The sequence below is a fragment of the Nilaparvata lugens genome, unplaced genomic scaffold, assembly GCF_014356525.2.
Source record: "Nilaparvata lugens isolate BPH unplaced genomic scaffold, ASM1435652v1 scaffold4205, whole genome shotgun sequence".
Classification (NCBI taxonomy): Eukaryota; Metazoa; Arthropoda; class Insecta; order Hemiptera; family Delphacidae; genus Nilaparvata; species Nilaparvata lugens.
This window is the reverse complement of record NW_024090567.1, coordinates 15,220-29,044: the sequence shown is the minus strand read 5'-3', so window position 1 is coordinate 29,044 and position 13,825 is coordinate 15,220. Positions and strand designations below refer to the sequence as shown.

Here is a 13,825-nt window from a genome sequence, read left to right as displayed (position 1 = left end):
AAATTGAGAAGATTCAAATAGATTTCTAAGACACCTTTTCATCAAGAAATTCAGTATCTTCTGTCCATTCAATTTCTTACTAGTGATTGAGATCCTTATTTTATATCCGGTCATTGCAGGTGCGGAGATCATTAAATGCCCTATTGTTGTTATATAATATTTTAAATCATAACATCCATTTACCATATTTTATCAGCCAATTAATTTCAGTGTACCATATGCAAGACCTAGAAGGAATGTATTGTTCGAGATTCCCTTTGCTAGAACAAACCATCATTACAACTCATTTCTTTATAAACCTTACGACTAGTTAATAGCTTGAATGAACACATTGATCCTTTTTCGAACTCATTCAATGAATATAAGAAACATTATGAACTGAATCTATCATAAGACAAGACGCTCGTTTTGAGATTAATTGTTTTGTAAACTCTGGCTGGAACTCTCTTTTCACATTTTTCTTTATATGAAGGTAATTAATTTGATTATTTCAACTGTGTAAATGCTTTTTGCTTCCTTTCTGAATTTACTATATGCCATAATGTATATAAGTTGAATGTTGTTTCATTTAATTGTGTAAATATATGGCTCTTTATGGGTCTCTGTGAGCCTTTGTATGTAAAGAAAATGAATAAATAAAAATAACAGTCTTCCATATGTGCTTGTAATATTGTGAACTTATTAAGACTTATCAAATGCAACTGTAGGTTGTGAAATGTGTTGAATAAAACTATTATCTTATCTTATCTTCTTACCTATTAGCAATAGTCTGTGACACTTGAACACTTGAGGACATTGCTCTCACCAAAAAAAATCTTTCACCAGTAAATTTTATTCCAATTAATAAATCTGGATAAAACTTTAGAATACATACGTTACGATTTGATCGATTTATCAATTTTTAAAGCGTTACTCAATCCTCCACAATTATTTGGTAGTTAGTAGCCATTACTCAAGCACAAGTCTGTGTCTGTGGTCATCACCCTCAGTAAAAACCTTATCCAATTGAATTCCATTAATCTATCTAGATACATTATTTCAAATAGTATTATTTTAAAGCGTTCACATTGTACACATGATCAATTACTAGCTTCATTGAAATCGGATAACTAATTTCACAGTACTTGAATGTATTCTTTGTGCTATGTTGTAGGTGTGAAGAGAGAAGTTTGTTGTGGTGGGGGGAGGGGACAGCTTGGTATACTGATTGCTGTAATGGGATGACAGCTTACAAGTATGGTACTTGAGAGTATAGCTACTTTGTCTCAATTTCACATTCTGTTTTCATCACTAGCAACCTATCAAGGCTGGCCAGTAACTTGGTGCCGCATCCACTGTTGGCCAATGCGTACAAAGAGTGGGATCTGTGGTTTGCGGGAGCGCGCCAGCCAAGTTCCCGTCAGCCGAGCTCCTTTAAAACACTTTCGAGGGGATTGGTCGACGGCGTCCTGGGAGAGGAGCTCGGCTGACGGGGAGCTTGGTTGTCGTCTACGGTCCCGACAACCTGTCCCCTCTTAACCAGTAGGAGATGGCTGTCAGGGAGACTCGTTGATGCAATGATAAAATTAACACAATATATTCATAAATATCGGCATGCAGACAGACAGACAAAAGATATTTTTTTTAAATGCAATTTACAAAGTAAAATTCTTATGTACTCATTTTCAATATTGGTCTGGCCAGAGAATTCGAACTGTAGCGCCAAAATGCCAGACTGGTTCTGCGAATAGCAGGCTTGTGTTTGCGCCGGCGCAAACCGTCCTGCTTGCTTGGCATTCTGGATGTTTTTTGTGAGTCGTCCTAGTTCAGTCTGTCTTGTCTTGTCGCCCCCGTTGTTGTGCAGACCGAATTGTGTGTTTGTCATGTAATTTCGATCGGAAATTTCTTGTAAATAATTGTTTGAGTGTAGTGTGTGTGAATTATGAGTATAACAGCGTAAATAGTGTTGAATTGAATTAATTTGAATCGGATTTGAATTTATAAAGAATCCAGTTTGAGCTTTGTTCAAACACAGTGCAGAGCCTGCAAGTTGAACGTGAAAAGGCAGCCCGGAAGCGAAAACCTGTCTTTTCCCTGATTTCATCCCACCCTGAACCTGACCAAAATACCTAATAAAGGCTTCGAAGGGCAAGTAGACAAGATTGGATTAAATCTGGTGAGTTTTTGCTCTTTTTTATTGTTCATTAATGCAGAGTTTAACTGTACAAATAACCTGGCTCAAATTGAAGATTAAATTTTGCCCCTTGTTTGTATTTGATTATTTGAATAGTAAATTACAGTCCTCTGGTAGCTCTAGCCTGAGCTTTGTTCAGAACATTTCTGGTCCACCAACCGTGATGAATTTAAATTTGTAATTTGTTGATTAATTCACACACATTGGATTTAAGCAGTTTCGTATTTGTCCAATGTTGGCATGTTGAGAATGGTCTGATCTATGCTCAACTTAGTTTGTTGTAGCCTTGTTCTAGAGCAAGGTTTCTTGTCAATTTGTATTTGTCTGAAATTAAATTTATTTCAGTTAAAATTGTAATTTCCTGAAACTAGGCTCATTGTGCTCTTTTTCGGGAATTTGTTTGTTGGAATTTGTATTGTCCATTTTGTTATACATGTTAGTGAAGGTTAATCACAGCATGATTTTGTTTGTTCAATTCAACAAGTTATCGTTTGTTTGTGAGTTGTTGGAAGAACATTATCTAATCATATAGTTTTGTCTTCAGCAGTAACTTATCTTGTGAATTGATAATCAAAGTTTAACTTTGATAACTTACTAGTCGTGATTCTTCCTTTCATCTAGTTTTGAACTCATTCTTGTTTTATTGTCTGTTGTTTGTATTGTCGGGGCTGAATTGTTTTGTGTATGAGTTCAAGATGGAGGAAAAATTACAGAAACAAATCAGGGTGCATCGCGCTAAACTGGAACAATTGTATGCCAGATTGCAAAGAATTTATGAACTGTCTAAAAATGTCTCTGATCCAAAAGTTGCTGAGCAATTTTCAATCTTGTATCCTCGGGTGTCTCAGACCATTTCGGATTATGAAAAGACAGAATTAGTGGTTAATGAGTTGGAACTTGAGTTGAATAAAGATCATGTTGTAGCATTCAACGACTCACACCTAGATCTGTTTCAGTATATTGAAGTAGCGGCTAACACTCTCAAACAGAAAGAGGCGACTGATGCTATTGCTCAATCTTCGGCAGCTACAGCAGCTAGTGCACAGCCGGTCGTGTCCGAGTCGGTACTGCCTAAAATCGACCTTCCGAAATTTGATGGGAACCAGACTCAATGGTCGGTGTTTTATGAACTATTTAAGGCATTGGTACATGACAACAAGAGTTTGAACGATCAGCAGAAGGTCCAATATCTTGTAAGTAGACTTACTGGACAAGCAGCAAATATTTGTCGTCATTTGCCACCATTGGCTAACAATTATCAAATAATTTGGCAGGCATTATTGACCCGCTATAACGATCCACGGCGCAAGTCGATGCCTATTTCAAACAAATTTTTGAATTTCGTCCAATAAAATCAGAATCAAAGGCAGGTTGTATTGCGATTTTGGATGGGTTTTGCAGTTCAATCAATGCAGTGAAGAGATTGCGACTCACTGATTTGTCAGACTCGATATTCCTCTATCATGGCTTGAGATTGCTGGATCCAAGTTCTCGTAGAAATTTTGAATCGGCCGTCCGTGACAAGGCTATGCCAACTTATACCGATTATGTCAAATTCATTGAAAAGCAAATTAAGACTCTTCCTTCTGATGAGAAACAGACTGAATCGTTTAATATGAGGCACAAAAAGGATAATAAATCAAAGGTGTTTGTGGTTCAATCTAATGATTCATCTAACGATGCATCTAGTAAAAATCCCAATTGTCTGAAGTGCTCAAAACCGGGTCATCGGTTAGTAGATTGTGCAAGTTTCTTGAAAATGACTCCTTGGGATCGTTATTGTTTGATTAAAGGAAAGTTTTGTTGTTTTCGTTGTCTTGATGTGGATCATTTGAGTAGAGATTGTCGTAGTAAAACTCAGTGTGCTCAATGTCGAGAATCTCATCATTCTTTATTGCACTTTTCCAGATCAAGTTCCAATGAAGGTGTTGCGTCCTCGTCGAACTCCAAGGCAGGTGGCACATCACCTATTAGTTGTTGTTCTACATCCAACGATGTAGAAAATTCGACCGTTGTGTTGTCGACCGTCACTGCACATGTTCGAGATTGTAATGATCAGCTTTGTGATGTTCGTTTCTTGATTGACACCGGGAGTCAGTGTCATTTTGTTACAGCCAAATTGTGTCGGCGTTTGAGACTACCATTCCAGCCCATGAAAACCGTTGTTCGTGGATTCGGTGGTGGTACTAGTGAAGTTCGAGGTCGTACTTGTGTGTCGATTCAGTCGAAGTTGGATCCTACCGTCAAGTTTTCGATGGATGCCACAGTGGTAGATAAAATCATCGACAAGTTGCCTTCTTGTGAAATCGACAGATCCAAACTTCATCATCTTGAAAATCTCACACTGGCTGACGACAAATTCTACCTTCCTAGTAGAATAGATGGCATCATTGGTGCGGAGTTAGTTCCTCACTTGCTACGTGGGAGTCCTAGTATAGGTGAATCGCACGAATTGATGACTGTTAATAGTGTCTTTGGTCACATTCTGATGGGGAGAGCGCCGATTCTCACTTCAACAACGAATGTGTCGAATTGTTTTACAGCCATCTGTAGTCCATTCGTTAGTAGTCCATCGTTGGATAGTTTTGTGGAACGTTTTTGGGAGTTGGAATCGTGCCCTGCACCAAGCTGTCAACTGAAACCGGAAGAGTTGGAGTGTGAGGTAAATTTTCGGAAGTCTGTACATCGTGTGAATTCTGGTCGTTTTGTTGTTGCCTTGTCATTTGCGGAGCCGCCCAGCAGCTTGGGAGATTCGTATGCTGTCGCCGAACGCAGACTGCTGACTTTGGAGAGACGACTAGAGCTTGACAGCAATACTCGTATTTCATATCATGAAATATTGATCGATTACCTACGTCAGGGTCACATGTCGTTTGTAGCAGATCAGACAGACCGAGGTGGTTACTACATACCGCATCACGCCATCGTGAAAGCAAGCAGCACTACCACGCCCATCCGAATTGTATTTGATGCTGGTTCCAGAACATCATCGGGTTTGTCATTGAACCAGGTTCTTCATGCTGGTCCCAAATTGCAGACTGACATTTTTGTTTTGTTAGTTAATTTTCGTTTGTTCCCAATCGCACTAACTGCCGACATTAAACAAATGTATCGACAGATATTAGTGGAGGATTCCTGCCGTCGTTATCAGCGTGTATTGTGGAGATTTTCGCCGGAGGATCCGATCGAAATTTATCAGCTCAATTGTGTTGTTTTTGGTGTTTCAAGCTCTCCATATTTGGCGCTTCGCACCGTCCACCAGCTTGTAGAGGAGGATGGAAATCGTTTTCCAGCAGCCAAGGCGAGAATACCAAGAGACATGTTCATGGACGACTTAGTCACATCTGTCGCCACAGAGTCAGAGGCCGCGGAGCTGTATCGTCAGTCCAAGCAGCTGTTTGAGGGAGGAGGTTTCTCGCTCACAAAGTGGACTTCAAATTCACCATCAATGTTGGAGAAATTCTCGGAGGAAGAGAAATCGTTTTCGTACAAGGATTTCGAAGCAGACAACTCCTTGGCTATCTTGGGATTGAATTGGCAACCTAGTACTGATCTGTTTCAGTTTTCAGTCAAGAGTGGTGAGGTCGTCGCTACTAAGCGTTCTATTCTGTCAGTGATGGCTCGTATCTATGATCCACTTGGTCTCTTGTCACCGTTTACATTATTTCTAAAATGTCTTGTCCAGAAACTGTGGAAATTAGGAGTGGATTGGGACGAGAAGCCGCCTGAGTCTATCTGCACTCTTTGGGAGAATTGTCAAAAAGAGTTGCCTCTATTGTTGAAATTTGCTGTTCCACGTCACGTTGGTTTGTTTCAGGATTCTCACATCAGTTTGATTGGTTTTTGTGATGCATCATTGTCTGGTTATGGTGCAGTTATCTATGTGAAGTCGCAGAAGGAGAGCGAGGAGCCAAGAGTTGTATTATTGTGTTCAAAGTCCAAGGTAGCACCATCTAAAGTTGTTTCAATACCTCGTTTGGAGTTGTGTGCGGCACTCTTGTTGGCAGAACTCATGAATTCAGTAGTCACTATTATTAGTGAACGTTGTCATGTGTCTCGTATTGTCGCACTCTCTGATTCGACAGTCACCTTGTGTTGGATTAATGCTCCATCCGCGAAATGGCAAACTTTTGTTGGTAATCGCGTCGCAAAAATACAGGATTCTTGTATACAGGAGTGGATGCATGTTGCCGGAATTGAAAATCCCGCTGACTGTTTGTCTAGAGGTTTATCACCAGTTGAGCTTGTGAACTTTCCGTTGTGGCTCTCAGGTCCATCATGGATAGCAGAGGACGAATGCGATTGGCCCGTCCGAACTCAAATGGAAGAGATAGTGGATCCACCGGAGGCGAAAAAACCGTCAGTGTTGACAGTCACAAAATCTCCTGATTGTAACAGCAATGCAGTATATTCATTGATTGGTCGTTGTTCGGATTATGGTCGTCTTTTGAGAATTGTAATTCTTGTTCTCAAATTCTTACGAATCTTACCCCAATCAGAAGAATCAGATTTCGATGTTGCTGAGAGGTATCTATGTAAAGTGGTACAGAAGATACATTTTTCATCTGAATTTGTGCAATTAGAGAAGGGAGAAGATTGTTCTATGCGCCTACGTCGCCTGTCTCCATTCATTGATAAAGGTGTGATTCGCGTCGGCGGTCGTTTGTCTCATGCTGGACTGGAATTTGAGACTTGTCATCAGATGATCTTACCAAAATCCCACGCTTTCGTATCGATGTTGATTGATTATCATCACAAGAAGAATTGTCATGCTGGACCTTCGTTATTGTTGTCCTTGATCAGACAGAAATTCTGGATACTGTCTGCTCGCTCTATTATTCGTATTTGTGTTTAAGTGTAATCGTTGTTTCCGTGTTCGACCTAGTAATAATGCAATTATTCCAAAAATGGGTGACCTGCCTGCTTGTGGAGTGTCAAAATGCAAACCATTTGAAAATTGTGGTGTGGATTACGCTGGTCCTCTGCATATTACTATGACATGATGTCGTAATATTTGTGTTTTGAAAGCCTATATTTGTCTGTTTGTGTGTATGGCAACAAAGGCGGTACATATTGAGTTGGTATCGGATCTATCAACGCCCATGTTTTTAGCTGCGTTTCGTCGTTTTTTGTCACGTCGTGGACCCTGTCGTGTGATGTATTCCGATTGTGGTACTAATTTTGTAGGTGCCAAGGAACAGTTGCGAAAAATATCTCAACTTTTGAACTCGTCCGAGTTTCAAACCACATTGACTAGTCAACTCGCCGAACACAAAATTGATTGGAAATTCATTCCCCCTGGTTCACCGCATTTTGGAGGTCTGTGGGAGGCAAATGTCAAATCTGTAAAGTTGCATCTGTTCCGAGTAATTGGCAATCAACTTCTCACCTATGAGGAACTGAACACTGTATTGGTGCAGATTGAAGGTGTCCTGAATTCCCGCCCACTGTGTGTACTGAGTGAGGATCCGTGTGAACCGCTGGCTTTAACCCCAGCGCACTTTTTGACTCTAACACCGTTGAAATCGTTTCCCATGCGGGACGTGGACAGTGTCCCTGTGAATCGTCTCACCAGGTATGAATTGATTGGTCAACTTATTCAATCGTTCTGGAACCGATGGAGAAGAGAGTACCTGCACGAACTTCAAAGTCGTAAAAAATGGTTGAAATCACCCACTTCTATCAGTGTGGGAACGGTTGTGGTAGTAGACCAACCAAACACACCTCCATTGCAGTGGCCACTGGGTGTCATTGAGCAAGTGTTTCCGGGAAGTGACGGCGAGGTTCGAGTGGCGAGTGTTCGCCTAAAAACTGGTATTTATAAAAGACCAGTAACAAAATTGTATCCACTCCCAACTCAATAGTTGTTGTGCTTGTTGCATTTTTTCTTTGTGTTGTTTTTTGGTGTTGGTGTTTTTGTTCTTTTTGGCATGTCTGGATTTTTTCCTTTCTGTGGTTTTTTCAGTTTTTGTAACTTGGCTGAAAAATAGTTTTTCAGAGGCGGGGGTATGGTCTGGCCAGAGAATTCGAACTGTAGCGCCAAAATGCCAGACTGCAGTTCTGCGATTAGCAGGCTTGTGTTTGCGCCGGCGCAAACCGTCCTGCTTGCTTGGCATTCTGGATGTTTTTTGTGAGTCGTCCTAGTTCAGTCTGTCTTGTCTTGTCGCCCCGTTGTTGTGCAGACCGAATTGTGTGTTTGTCATGTAATTTCGATCGGAAATTTCTTGTAAATAATTGTTTGAGTGTAGTGTGTGTGAATTATGAGTATAACAGCGTAAATAGTGTTAAATTGAATTAATTTGAATCGGATTTGAATTTATAAAGAATCCAGTTTGAGCTTTGTTCCAAACACAGTGCAGAGCCTGCAAGTTGAACGTGAAAAGGCTGCCCGGAAGCGAGAACCTGTCTTTTTTCCCGATTTCATCCCACCCTGAACCTGACCAAAACACCTAATAAAGGCTTCGAAGGGCAAGTAATCAATATTGAATTAAATCTGGTGAGTTTTTTGCTCTTTTTTATTGTTCATTAATGCAGAGTTTAACTGTACAAATAACCTGGCTCAAATTGAAGATTAAATTTTGCCCCTTGTTTGTATTTGATTATTTGAATAGTAAATTACAGTCCTCTGGTAGCTCTAGCCTGAGCTTTGTTCAGAACAAATATAAAACAACAACGAATAAAAATAACCTCATGAATACACTAAGTCAAATAAATCTTTAGAAAATGGTCTGCATGGGCAAAAAATGATTGTGTGCAAACCAGAGTTGCATATTACAGGTTTTACAGAGAGAAAAGAAACACTAATTTTGATGCATTCAGAATCTTATTGAATATTATTATTACATACATAGAATTATTAAATAGCTCAAAAAAATTAATTAGTGTCTAATTCACCAGCGAATCTATCGGTCAAGTGTTTCAATGATAAAGTCTCTTCCTATCACCTGCGATTTTTTGTAAATAAATTATCAGTGACGGTCACCTGTTATTTTCTATAATAATTGACCGATCGATTGAGATTCAAATCGACGCTTTCACATTTATCTTTATGTTGTTATGTATGTTCCGCATTTACGGCGAAACGCGGCAATAGATTTTCTTGAAATTTGTCTGGTATGTTCCTTTTTGAATTGCGCGTCGACGTATATGAAAGGTTTTTGAAATTTCCCATTCTAACAATAGTCAACAACTAATTTTATATCAGATATACCGGGACAACTTGGATCACAGCTATCTACTATGGAAGTAGAAATTGCCAACTATGCCATCCTATCATTTTCACTGAGTATTTAATCTCACCGTAAATGATAGCAAACCAATGTTGATGAGATGCTGACGTTTTGTTCGAATTGCATGCCACTTGTGTATTTCAGACATTCGAGTATTTCATAGTACGTTACACTACAGAACTTGGTGAAGTTTCAGGGTTATTGTGATAACTGATGTGGTTGGTTTTCAGATGGCTGAATTTCTGATCGAACGTAACAGCTCGGTGACAAGAAAGAACGAAGACCCCTCCATTACACCTCATAAATGGGATACAATGACCTTGTGCGCCTTCTCTACAACTGTGGAGCTGACATCAACGCTAAAGATAAGATGGTCAGTTGTTCTGAATTTTTCTTTTGGAGAGGTTCATCAACAAATTATCTGGAAAATGTATAGGTTTATACTCTTGTCATAATATCTGGTAGTGGTTGGAGGGTTTCCACTCATTCTCACTATTACAATGTCCTTTAATAGCCTATGAATCAAGATATTGCATTTTTGTATCTAGCTGCCTCTCTCAAATCAATAATTGGAGGGATTTAAAAGCAAAGTAGCTGGAATATGTATTGCTTTATACACTTGCCATTATATTTGGTAGTAGTTGAAGGGATTTCACCCATTCTCGCTTTTACAGTGTCCTTTAATAGCTTATGATTCAAGATATTGCTTTTTTCAAATCAGCTGCTCATCTGAAATTCAATGGCCCATATGAATAAAACCAGAGCAAATGCTCATGAGCAAGAGCATGGAGCATAAGGTTTTGCTCATGAGCAAAAGGTAGAAGCAAAAGCATTTGCTCATTTTTATATGAATAAGCTTTACCTTATACTCTTACCTTATGCTCCTGAACTCTGGAGCAAATGCTCACGTATTTAAAAGATTTTTCATCAGCTAATTCGCTTTTGTAACCTTACTTTGTTTTTATAGCTCACGGAAGCGCTAAATATGCAAGTAGGGGGCACCGCTTGTGTTTGCGTCGTCTGCTCTGTTTTCTATTTATGAATAGTTTTAGGTTAGTTGAGTCACAAAGTAGAAGGAATGGTTTCTTCTCTGTGGTTGAAGACTCTCATCTTCTTAAATGCCTATTTCCTATTTTGTGATGGCTATCTTTATAACAGAGAACACTCTTTTTTGAAGCTATCTTTTGAAGGGATAATGGTGATATATATCATGGTTGAATCTAAAAAGAGTTTTATAGTTCTCAACTATTGGTTGTGATCGTATCTGGTATAGTTTCCTCTTCCTCATACGAATTAGTTGAGCCATTTTACTATGAGCAAAAGGTGATAAGATGCTCTAGACTAGACTCACCTTTTTTGAAGCATTTGCTTCAAAAGTTGAGCAAATGCTCTAGTTTATTCATACAATTTTGAGCAAAAACTTTTACTTTTGAGCAAATGCTGAAACTATTTTTTTGATGAGCATGAGCAAAACCTTTTGCTCACGTTTATTCATAGAAAATGAAGCAAATGCTCAACTTTATTCATTTGGCCCAATGTGTTACCTTCATTGGAAGGGTTCAAAAGCAACGTAGCTGGAATATGTATTGGTTTATACTCTTGCCATTATAGTATAAAGCATTGAAATGATTAGAATAAATAACTTTGAAACTATAATATCAAGATCAGTAATTCAAATTCGTTTATCACTTCTTGTAAGTTTGAGGAGGAATAAGCACTCATTTCTAATCATTTAAGGCTCCGCTTTTGGAAACTTATTATTGGTTTCATTTCGAAGGTATTTTGATTTGAATTCTATAAAGATATTTAAAAAGTATTTCCAAGGAAAAACAATTTTTATCATTTTTTCGTTCTGATTTAAAAGCGCATACAGTTCAAATATTGGGGGAGATCCATCCTCAAAATTGTATGAATCAATTTGCTATCATTCATGTAATAGATCTGCCCCAAGATTTGAACTTTTGGCGCTCAATATATCAAAAAGTAAAAATGAAAGTTTTTTCTCTAAATTAGTCAAATCTACATAAATTGATAGTATACAATTCGTAATTGAAAATGTACCAGTAAAAAGAATCGAAAAGCGTGGTGCACATCCTTGATTATTGTATACGGTACCACTATTATGATGCTACATCAAATTTTGTCTTGTAAGTTAAATCTGTTATACGGTACTCATAATTAACAGTCAAGTAACCTTAGTCAACAAAATATTGGGTTTACTTCGTCTTGAATTGCTCAAGAAGTTTAATTCTTGGTTTACTTCGTCTAGTATTGCTCAAGAAATTTAATGATAATGATAAATCATCTATTACTTTGCAAAAAAAGCTCACAATAATTTAGGCCGGTTACAGAGCTCGACCGACCGTCAGTGCGTATGCACCATCCTGACCATACACATCCATACATCAGTTTTCTCTGACTCACAAAATGGACGCCTTTACAGATTGTTTAATTGCAGCTTATTATCTTCGTAAACGAAAGATCAAAAGACGTAGATGTCAAGTTCACCCGATGGTCACTCAAAGAGCTGTTCAAAGGGAATTTAGTACCATTATATACATCATTTTGCTTGGGGATAAAGATACATGTTTTAACTACCTCAGAATGTCCATCAGAAATTTTGATGAGTTTTTTCGAGCTTGTAATTGTGAAAATTTAGAAATGATTGAAGAAATGTATAGAAAAGCTCTGAATTCGAATATGACACTATTAATTGAATTCGTTCATTATTCTATTCAATATCAGCTGATTGTCGGGCAGAGGTTTCAGCACATTGGTTATATTGCGATCGGGCTACTGATCAGTACAGCTCAGAAAGCTTCTATTTGCTTCAATAACGCGTCAGTCGCGATAGATCGATGGTCTTCGTACGCAGTGTAAAACGCATGGTCCTGACCGTGCGCATGCGTGCCGTCAGTCCTGCTCTGTACGGATACATGGAATATCTATGGAAAAGACTGACGGTCGGTCGAGCTCTGTAACCGGCCTTAAACCCAAAAATAAAAAAATAAAGAACATACTAGAATGTTCGCTCTTTCAAAATTTCATTAGTATGTGAATATTTCATTTTTTGTGATAATAATGTACAATATTCTTTCTACGAGGGTTTGGTTTTGAAGCATCTAAATTTGAAAATATTTTATGGCTGAGAATTTTGTGAGGTGAAGAACTACAAGACTTGACATATTTTGGAGTATGTGTAACCTTATCTAAATTTGGGAGTGGAACAGCACAGGCTTACCTTATTTTTCCTCTTACTATCATTTTGATGATATACTTATTATGATAAAGAATAAAGAAGGGGACGCCTTGCTTTAATTGAATCAGTAAAACCGATAGTATTTAATTCCAGTATCAATACTATCTAACCCAACTCGATTCATCGATATAGGTGATCACTGGTTCATTCAAAGTAAAGTCTAGCCAAATTATATTAAACATTGATGTAATTTGTGAGCTATTTACACTGCTTTTTTGAATGGATGATTTATTGATTATGATTGTCAAATGTGATTGAAATTGATAACTATAAACTATTTCAATGCAATTTATATATTCCCATGGTTTCTTGGGCAGAGAAATATTCCCCAATCATAAGTTCCTTCCCAATGGGAATATTCCCGACTTACATTACTACCCTCAAAAATCAGCACTGACTACCCTGGAAATCTCCCCATCTGCCCACTACACCCGGATCCATGCCTACACTCACCTCTCCCCCCATCTTCTATCTTCCTCACTTTGTTCAAGCAAATCAGTCTTAGCGCAAAACGCCTATAATATATTCCAATGCAAACAGAAGAGATGTAGCACCTAGTCCATTCTGTTTCCATTGGACCATATTTTTATATAGAGGTGGGAGAATCCTCTATGCCACGTTGGTGTGAACTGTAAGTAGAAGTATATTACAAAATATTTATTCTACCACTCCTACCCATCACTCGAACTTGAAAATTTTAAATGTTATTTTCAAATTTCACCAACTTATTTTTTATTATTCGATCAATCAATAATTCGTTTGTTTTTTCTCTTTCAGATACCAAAACATATTACACAGTGTAAATGGACAGATAGAAAGTGTGAACATCAAAAGCCATCGTGTGTGTTACCCAGTTTCCATTCTGCTTCTAACAATAGTAACCGAACATCCAACATCATAACTTTATTATATCATCTCGTTAATTTTGATATCACATTAACTAAAAAGCTTTCCTCATAATATACAAGAAATTAATACATTGCCGAGATTGTCAAAGATGTGAATTTTCAATGTGCTTTGATGCAAATTATTGCAAAAAACTAATATCATGGTTAGCTATGCATAAATTAATAGGCATGATGGTCATTCTTTACTGAATCGAAATAAGCTGTTATAACTTTGTCAACTATTAATTTGGTTTTCAATAAACTAGTTATGATCAGA

At 38.1% G+C, this 13,825-nt stretch overlaps 1 long non-coding RNA gene across 1 annotated transcript; it reads left to right on the top strand.

Moving 5' to 3' along the window:
• The first annotated feature begins 8,143 nt into the window (after positions 1 to 8,143).
• Positions 8,144 to 13,825, top strand: LOC111058732. Its single transcript, XR_005573739.1, has 2 exons — positions 8,144 to 9,775; positions 13,439 to 13,825. It is a non-coding gene; the product is annotated as an uncharacterized LOC111058732 (long non-coding RNA).